This window comes from Geospiza fortis, unplaced genomic scaffold (genome assembly GCF_000277835.1).
Source record: "Geospiza fortis unplaced genomic scaffold, GeoFor_1.0 scaffold130, whole genome shotgun sequence".
In the NCBI taxonomy this organism is placed as follows: domain Eukaryota; kingdom Metazoa; phylum Chordata; class Aves; order Passeriformes; family Thraupidae; genus Geospiza; species Geospiza fortis.
In genome coordinates, this window is record NW_005054300.1 from 5,408,637 (window position 1) to 5,418,328 (window position 9,692).

The 9,692-nt window shown below is 40.7% G+C and overlaps 1 protein-coding gene across 2 annotated transcripts in view; it reads left to right on the forward strand.

Moving 5' to 3' along the window:
• Positions 1-9,692, forward strand: part of BTRC (beta-transducin repeat containing E3 ubiquitin protein ligase) — a 97,418-nt gene that overhangs the window by 64,473 nt on the left and 23,253 nt on the right. The gene's annotated exons all lie outside the window — the stretch shown is intronic.

Here is a 9,692-nt window from a genome sequence, read left to right on the forward strand (position 1 = left end):
TCAGCATTGTGCAGAGCTCAGAATTGTTGCACCTTTTTAGCTTTACTTAAGCGGCATTATTCAATATTTAATGTGAAATAGAAAGGCGTTATTCACAACTGCAGTCAGCTGCATTGGGATGTTCGTCAGCCAAAAGGAGGTGAAGTAGCAGGACTTTTTAAGCCATGAAAATTGAAAATTTTCAACAACTTTTTCATTTAGTTTCTTGCTGCATCTCACATTGTACACACAGCTGACATGATAATCCTTCAGCTTGTCCTAAATTACATTTTAAAATAGAGATCAGTTAATTACAGCAATCTGAATATTTTTAATCAGTTGTAGAGGGAATTTCTAATGACACTTGTTTCTCTTGAATTTCAGATAAACTAGTGGATGTGTTCTTAATTATGCATGTGACAAAAAAAGTAAATCAAATAAAAATTACAAACAACACTACCCAAGACTGCTTTGAGTGAGATCAGATAGTCACAGCTTAGCATCTATGGCTCTTCTGTGTGGAGAGTGCTAGAGGGAGCTCTAACCCCTCGATCGAGGAACAGGCTGTCAATGGTGCATCTCAGAGTTTGGGCTGTGGCAGGAAACGTTGACTTTTTTTGACATTTCAATTTTATTTTGTAGCAAGAAGTTGCATTTGGTTTTTCCAGTCATGAGCCCACATTGCTCTTCCTAGACGAGAAGATGCAAATAGTATGTTTGTGAGTGTACTATTATTAGATTTAATACTGCTATTGTGAGCTACCTGAAAATACAGAAAACAAGTGAGAGGTATCACTGAGATGTTTAGCAAATAGTGAGTGCTAAAGTCTAATGGTCTTTTCCTTTCACAAAGGAGAAAAAATTCTCACCATAGAAGACCTAATGGTATTTAAAAGAGAATACATTTCAAACTGTTGAAAGTAGAAGCTACTTTACTCAGCATGTAATAGGTTCTTAGGTATTTAGCCAATTATTTTAGTAGAAGTTATAGAAAATGGTGGTGGTTGTTAGATAAATTTAGAAACGTGATGCATCATTGCATGAGGATGGGAGAGATTTCTCACATCATATACTCCACACTGGTAACATTGTTGATATGACAGGAAAGTAACTCTCAGAACGGGATGAAAAAAAAATAAGAGAAAACTTGTTTTTTATTTGTAGAAAGGGAAATATAGGTGAATTGATGTTATTTTCATTGTTTATTAACAAACTGACTAAAAGAAGTAGCAGAATCATTGCTTTGAGTGGAGGAACATTATGTGGAAAATACAATATGTTGAATGACCAAATGAAGCTAGCAGATCTGTTTTGCCACAATTTACTGGGGGATTTATATTGTTTATATGCTACATTCAAACATGTCCATTTTGATTGACTCTGCTGTAGGGAGAAGAGTAATGGAAAGCTTCCTTCCTCCTTTAGTTTGAGGTATTTTTTGAAAGATTATTAGCAGCTAAACACTGAGCCAAGGAGGGATCCCTAGTGGAACAGTCTGTGACTTGGGCTCCTGAGTCATGCAATTTGAGTGTCAGCTGATAGGGATAAAGTCTGCTCAGCTGTGCAGCTGCATATGCCTTTCTGAAGTGCTGTTATGCTTAGACCTGGTACCTTGCTGTAGCAGAGGGTATTGGTTTCTGCCTGTCTTCTGTCATGTGTTTTCACATACCAGCAGCAATTGGCCTAACCCAACTTAATGCAATTTCTGAAGATACAGAATTCATTGTCCTCAGCATGGATTTTTGGAGTCTGTTTCTCAGGTCATTAATCTTTTGCCAGGTATCAATGAAAGGATGGACCAACACAATCTTAAGATATAAAGTCAAAGAAAACTTCAAGGTAGGATGGACCTCTGGAGGTTTGTAGTTCAGCTGCTGTTCAGAGGAGGATTCCTTCACAACCAGTCCATTTTGGAACTTTGTCCACTCATATTTTGAATATCTTCTTTTTAATGTCCAGAGCTTTGCTTGCCTGTTGCTGTTGCCCCTCTTCCTGTCATAACACACATCTGAAAAGATTCTGTCTCTTTCCTCTGAACCTCCCTTTAGGTAGTGGAAGGCTGGTGGATAACCACCAGACTTCTCTGGGTGAAACACATCCATCTTCCTTAGCAATCCTAGGGACCCTCCATGGGAATCACCCTGGTTTGCCAGGAAGGTAACGTTTGACTGAAAGTTTAGCAGAACAGCTCATTGGAGAAGACAATGCTTATTAGTGAGAGAGGGTTATTGCATGACCTTGTAGAGGTTATAGGAGGCTACAAGGCATCATCTCAAGATTTTGGCTGCAGACCACTGACCAACTTTAACTTAGCACTGTACAAGAATATTTAATGGATTTGTCCTCTTACAGCTGCCTCTGTGGTATCTGCTAACAGCAGTAGTATTGGTATCAGCCAGTGTGAGTTGCTGAGATGTCCTCTTCTAGATCTGGCTGTACTGGTGGAAAAGAATACCATGCAGCCTTCGCCTGGCTGCTGCAAGTTGCTGCCCTCCAGGATCTGTCAGCAAAGCTGCAAACCTGCTCTCAGTTAAGATGAGGTGTTTTAGTGTAGGCAGTTTAAATAGCAGGTCTCTGCTAACAAGCTTATTTTGACTGAAATAGGTTAGGGAGTGCTCATGTAGCCAACTCCTCCAGCAGGTCCAAGGAGTACATTTGCAATGGGAGCAGAGCACATACATGAATCTTGTGCTTCTTCAGAATGCTGCTGGGTTTTTGTTTTTTACATGTCTCCAGTATGCCTGGAAATATGTATACTCCTGTACCTGGGAAATATTATATGATACCCAGCATGTATATTCCTGCCTTCCAGTTCTGAATCTCTCACATTGCCTTGGCCAAGTAGTTTGGTGTGCTTATGCCCTCTTTGTTGTTGGTAACAAAATGCATCTCAAAGGAAAAACTCATGGAAAATACTACTGAGTAAGCCATCTTGGAGGGCTTGTGTTTCTTGGTGCTAAAAGTTTTAGATAGGCAGAACCAAGTGGTTGGAAAATCTCAGTAGTGTTATTGAGAGCAGATTTTTATGATCATTCTCTCCCTTTGTGTTGTTCACAGTGGTATCAGTCTTCTCTGTTACTTAAGCCATGTTTTGGATCACTTGAGTCCATCTACCTGTTCCTGACTGCCTTTCTCTCTGTTAGGGGAGCACATGAAGTAAGGAGGAAATCAACAGTAACACCCATTAAGAGTGACTTCACTCAGGCAGTAGATCATGCTTGAGTGTTTTAAAACCAGAAGCAACTGTTCCAGAAAACTGTAAAACTGCTCTAAGGAGCATTGTTTACTTATGCCTCTCCCTGACATAAATGAGCGCTTTGCTGTTACTGGCCATTACCTGATGACTTCAGTAGACTGGTTCTCCAAGTCATAATGTGAATATTCCTTCCCTCCATTAACAGTAATAACATGTAATGGTCCCAGCAATTCAACTGTGGTTCTGGTAGCCATGCCAAGGAAGAAAGCATTTCCTTTGGTGGTTTCCCCTGGAAGAGATTTGTTGTTACTGGAGTGTTTGCTTTGAAATTAGTGTATGATTACTTTACAGCTAGTAGAGGGTGTGCTCTGAAATCTATCCCTTTAAGAGTGATGGTGCCTGCCCTCCCCCCCATATGTCTAGATAGGCATTTGGTCAGGGATCATAGTTTGGGAAAGTAACATATGCCAGTGCTGTGCTGATGCAAGCAAATTTCTCATCAGTGCTTGTTATTTGCAAAGACAACTTGGAGATGAGGAGGAGGAGAGGGACTCCCAATTCACATCCATTGCTGGCATCAGAGAAATTTTATTTTGGAGGTTTTTGTCAACACTTAAAATCTAGGTGGGAGACCTATATCGAAGGAAAGTTTACAGTAAGAGCTATGAGATTCCAGACAATTAAACTTTATTAGCCTGTCTGAAACATTAAGTATTAGCTTAAAAGAATAGTTTTTTAATCTCCTCCCTGTTGCTGTTTACTGTGTAGCAGTGTGGGAGGGGAGCATCTTGTCCAGCAAAGTATTATTGCTGCTCTTTGTATAGCCTATGTGCGAGTGCCCATGGCTCAGTCCTGTCTCCCCAGTCCTGAGAGAGACTCACCACGTTACTTCTCTGGTGCCTGCAGCTTCTCCTGGCCTTGAACAAAATCAGCCTTTTCCCTGTCTTCTGTATCTGAGGTAATTTCCTTAGCCAGGTGCCCTCCAAGCTGACACCATATCATAGGTATTTAGATGGTACCTCTGAAAACTATTGCCCTCCCAGGATTTCAGAAAGTGCAGCAGGTTGGGCTGCTGTGTCCAGCGTAATTCCAGTGATCTTTCATCTAGATGTATCCTTTCTTACAAAGCTTTTCTGCAGTGTGATTAGAAACCAGATGTGGACAAGCAGCCTAAAGCTCCAGAGAAGCAAAATTGCTAGTTCCTAGGGTGCTGTTAATTTCAGTATGTGTGTTTTGAATTTTCTCTTGAAAATAAACAGTTGAGATGCTGTGGTTTCTTTCATGGTCCTTTCTTTTTGACTCTCAGATGTGATTGATGATCATCTACTTCTGGGTTATGTTCGTTTTTCAGAATGTTTCAGTGAGCTTTGCAGCGTGGAAAGTAATTCACTACTGAGCGAGTAAGTCCATATATGAGCTAAACCCATGGTTAACCTCACAGAGGCTGTTATGTGAGATGGAGGCAGGCAGAAATGGGTAGATTCTAAACTGAGCTTTTAAAATAAAAGTAAATGGAGTGAGTTGTTTAATGACCTAGCATTGTAGCCTTGCTGTCAACTCAAACACTGGAAAAGCAGGTTTGTCCTGCAAAGGAGAAAAATGAGGAGCTGACTGCCCTACTCATGTCTCTCAGGTGCTATGGCTATGAGATCGTGTTTTTTATGGTGAGACAACCCCCTCACCACCCCCAATTCTCAAAGCAAAGGAGTTCTTTTAGAGGAAGCTGCCAGTAAGGAGCTGCAAAGGAACTTCTTTTCTCTCTGCTTCACCTTGACAGTCTGGGAATCAGTTCTGCAGCATTTGGTCATTGCAAGCCTAAAAAAAGAAGAAGCCAGCCATAGAAACTGTACCTGTATCCTCTTAATTATGGTGTTATTGCCTTTAGGCCATGCAAAAAACACCCTTTGAGCTGCATTCTCAAATAACTATCTTTGCCTTTAGCATGGAGGGCTGGCATACCTCAGCTCCTTTTCACCATTTTTGTTACATTGCTGTGGTTGCATTGTTGTGGCATTGAGTGCTGCTTCATCAAGGGCAGTAGCAAGCAATTCCATGGCCACACTAGTAACTTTGGGAAAGTCAGCTGGGCTGAGGGTCTCTGGCTAAGAGCACCTTTTCAGGCATCAAACCAAATCATCCCATGGCCATGCTGGTACTTTTTAATCCTTCTGCTTTTCCCACATGCTTCTAACTTGATCCAGAACTCCTGAGCTTTTGCTGCTGGTGAAAATAGTTTCATGTTTGGATTCACAGTTGTGCACATTTTTATTGTGGTCAATCTTGAAGAATATTCAGGATATAGAGGCAAGCATGGCTTTGCTTCCACTGTGAAGTTCCTGTCTTTCCCCACCTTCCTTGGCCCCTGGACATACACCTACGTGGTTCCTTTCTTTGTCATTCCATTGCTTGGGTTTTTTCCCCCAGTGTCTTTTATCTTGTGAGTAAAGTTTGAACAGTACGCAGAAAGTTAACTGCCTGGAGTCTTTTAAATATAAGTAACACGCACCCAGTAATAAGCTGTCGGTTGTTTTTTTGCTGCCTGCAAAGAAACATAAACACAGCGCTCATTTCTGGCAGGTTTTTACTGTCAGAGTTTCTCCTATTATATTTATCTTACAATTTGCCAGGGGGTGAAGTTATTAAGTTTTAGCAGCAGCCATCGATCAAGTTCGCAAGTTAACACGATAAAGGCTCTGTGCCGCTCCGATCCGGGAAAATGATGATCCTCACTCGGTAATTAACTAAATGAGAAAGTTAAATCTTACTTGAGAGCTGGGAGAGATGAAAGAGAGGTGTTTGTCAGTTTCTCAGTGGAAATTAGAAGCAGTTTTCTGCAATTCCCTAAGCTGCTGCTCTGTCATATTTTACATAAGCACTGGGAAAACGTCTTGTAATTAGTGCTGTCATGGAGGATTTTTTTTGCTGAAGGATGTTGGAATAATTCATTAGATTATCAAGAAAGGCTTGTGTCCTGAAATGATTAGCACAGTGAAATTTAAACCATTAACGATAACAAGTTTAGAGCTTGCTGCAGTGCAGAGGCACCCGGGGTATGTCTGTGCCTATTTCAATCATTTCTTATAATTAAACATTATGTCCTCTTTTTTCCTCCCCTTCACGAAGACCCATCCAAAATTCCTGTTAAGGTGGCTCTGTCTAGATCAGTGACTTAACCGCAAGGGGCGGTGCAAGCAATTGGAGGTGAAATGCTGCAGTTGCAGAAAAGCAGAAAAGGACATTTGTCTATGTCAGAGCCTGTAGTCCCAGTGAGTCCAGGAAGGTGGGAAGAAACCCAGTATGACCTGTTGGTACTGGGCTGTGGAAGAGAAGACCTTTCCTTTTATCTAGGGAGAAACTGAAATTTGCACTGGTGGTCTAAGCTCTCAGTATTTTCAGAGCTTCAGCATGAAGATGTCTTGAAGGTTCAGAAGGTCCCAAGCCTTGCTGGGATCATTTAAGCCATTCTTAATATTCTAGGAGACAATTTCTCTTTGACTTGAAGAGATGTCTTCATCTTCTTGCATTGAGAAACACAAAACCTGAATTCATCTACCCAATGAAAGGTGCCTGAACAAAGTCCTCTGCAGTGACTAGAGATGTATTTTTTTTTAAAAACGTATAAAAGTTGTGACCACTCATATTGGTGGGTAAACACTATTGCTGTTCTACAGTCAGGGAAGTTGCTTGGTTTTGGTTTTTTCTGTTTTTTAGGAGGCTCCTTGGTCCCCCGTACTGAACAAAGCCAAAAGTAACCTTAGTTGTCATATATGGGTTACAGCTGATTTACCATAGCTGGTTTATTTTATATGCAGAGCAGGAGATTTATCCAGTCTTTATTTATCTGTGTTGAAATATTGCACCTTCCTACAGTTGCAACCCATTATTTAGATTAAAGTCCTTTCATATATTAGTCCTCTTCTACTTCACTGGGCATACAAATGTGCCTTGTGTTAAATGTAGCCATTTGGAGAAATGGTCTTGTAATTACGGGCTGCACTGGAGCATAGTACGTGGATCCCTGAGCTAGTACCAACCTGAGGCACTCAGTCCCCTGGGTTTCCTGGCACAGCTTATGAGCTCAGCTCAGCATTGTCAGAGGACACCTCTGCCATTCCTGCAGATGAGTCGTGGTGCCCAGAGCCAGCTGGGGCACCTCTCAGCCCTCACACACAGGCCTTTGTGAAAAGGGAGTTGGGAAAGCTTCATCTGTTCCAACTTAGTAGTTTGCTCTGTTATACCCAAATTTCCTCCCAGATGATGAACTACCAGTGCTTATTCTTCTTCACCATTTTTGGATGTGAAGTGTATAGAAAATGTGATTGTGAACAGTGCATTTGGATGGATATTTACCCTAGCAGTGTGGATGGCAAGTGGAACAGGTTTTTCTTTATCAGGTGAGGCCTGATTATTGTATCAAGAGAGGGAGGAGGCTGTAGATGATTCAATAATACAGGTGCTTGATGATGTTGTTTTGTTGATGCTTTATTTTGTAATAGGCCTTTTTCACTGAACTACCAGTGGATTTTCAAGAATCTTTAAATTAAAATTCTGGAACTTTTGTTCTAAACTGTAGTTTGAGTGATTTGAGAGCCCTATCAGTTTATCTGTCTCTACTCTGCAGAGCTGGTGTGTTCATGGCATGTCCTGTCCTCTTGGTCCCCTGCTGGCACAAACCATAGGCCATGCTGGGCACACTCTGGGCTTATGCTCACTCCTTTTGGTGAGAAACCAGAGCAGGCAAGGGTGCAGACCAGGTCTCAAGTGACATTATAAGAATGCAGCTGAAGTACGAACCTAAAAAATATGGTGTTCTCATGATCACTAATTTGGACATAAACACTGTAACGTGCTTTTCTTAGCAGAACCAGTTTATAAATCTGGAGTTTCACTTCCAGAGCTGTTAAAAGTACTGGGCAATGGATTCTTTAATTTACTCATTATTCCTATCCAAGAAACCTGTGTTCAGGCAGAATGAATTGTTTTGTCCCATCTAAGCCATCTATTTGCACACACATAAGCCATTACTTGTATTTGCAGATGTTGCAGCTTCTGTTTGATACCACAAACCAATGTTTTAGATGTAATTGGGAGTTGAAAGCTGCTGGGAGAAGGGTGTTCAGAAGGCAAGGAAAGGCCAGAACGTGGTGCCACCCTGTGAAAGGCGCTGCCCCTTCATTGGCTTTGCACATGAGCTGTATGCTCCACTCAGGCTCAGCATGTTAGGCAGACTTCAGAGTCCCTCAAATTAAAAGACACTTGCATAGGTTTTTAATAAATGCTTTGTAGAGACAACCTGTTTTTGTAAGATGCGCAGCAAACAAAATGAAAAATTAAATGAGATCAAACTTGTGGGTTACAATATCTCCCCACTGTCTTAAACCAGTATTTTTACTGGGATGCCTGTATTGCAGGCAGTTTAACTGCAGCTAAAATTACCAGAATCCCTTAACACAGGTGTTCAGTCCACTCCACTGGTAATCATCTTTTGCCAGGCTCTTAACTACTGTGGACTTTGCTAGAAAAATTCCAGTCTTTCACACACAGGACTTGATGCCCACAGTCCCTTTAGTGATTTTTCTTGGCCCAAGAGAGAGTTTTTCTTTCCTGCTGCCCAGTACTGGCTCTATGGCTTGTTTGCAGTAGTGCTGTCCATGTGAGGATTGAATGAAATCATAATTCACTGTCCTTGTCTTGCATGATCTTGCTGGACACAGCCACACATTTGCAGGGAGGAGTGGGGGTAAACCTGAAAACGTTGAGCTGCAGAATGGAGCACTGATGGTGTGATCACCATGTTCTGTGTTCTGAAAGAAGCTTAAGTCAAACTATAATCCAGAAATAGAAAAAAGCTGCTTGTTAAAAATCACAGCTCTTTACTGTCTTTTTCTACCAAAGGAAGATCCAGCTCTCTAGAAATGTTGAAAAGAGTATTTAGATGCATTATCTCTAAGAAAATGAAATTTATATGGTGATCGGTTAAGTAGATTTTCAGATTTTCAAATTTTGGTGTTCCAAAGTCAGGATTCCTGTTGGGATTGGGAGGTATTGAAGTTCAGGAGTTATTTATTCCCGAGAAATGAGAAACTTCTGCATTCCAAATCTACTACTGGTGACTAAATTTTGTGGTCTCTAAATAGCCTGCTGTTTTGGCACTTGTTGAAAAGAGGCTTTTTTGTTGTTTTTCCTTTTCCTGTAAAATTGATTAATCATTGCATTTCTTTTAGTTCATTAGATATCTTTGCAGAGAGATTTAAGGATTCATTTTTTACCCTTAAATTTAATAAGGGTCCCTGGCAAAGCCAATGCTTGGATTTATTATAGAACAAAAATAAGGCATCCTTACCTCAGTATTTTATGTGTTCTTAGATCTGTAAGTTATTTTTAATTATTTGATAATTAATGAAGAAGCTGTGTGTGTATTTTGACAATAAAAATGATGTAATGATATTGACTGTTATTATAATGCTGTCTAGTGTTAAACTGTTGCAATGAAAAAAAGAAAATCACATGTTTTCAG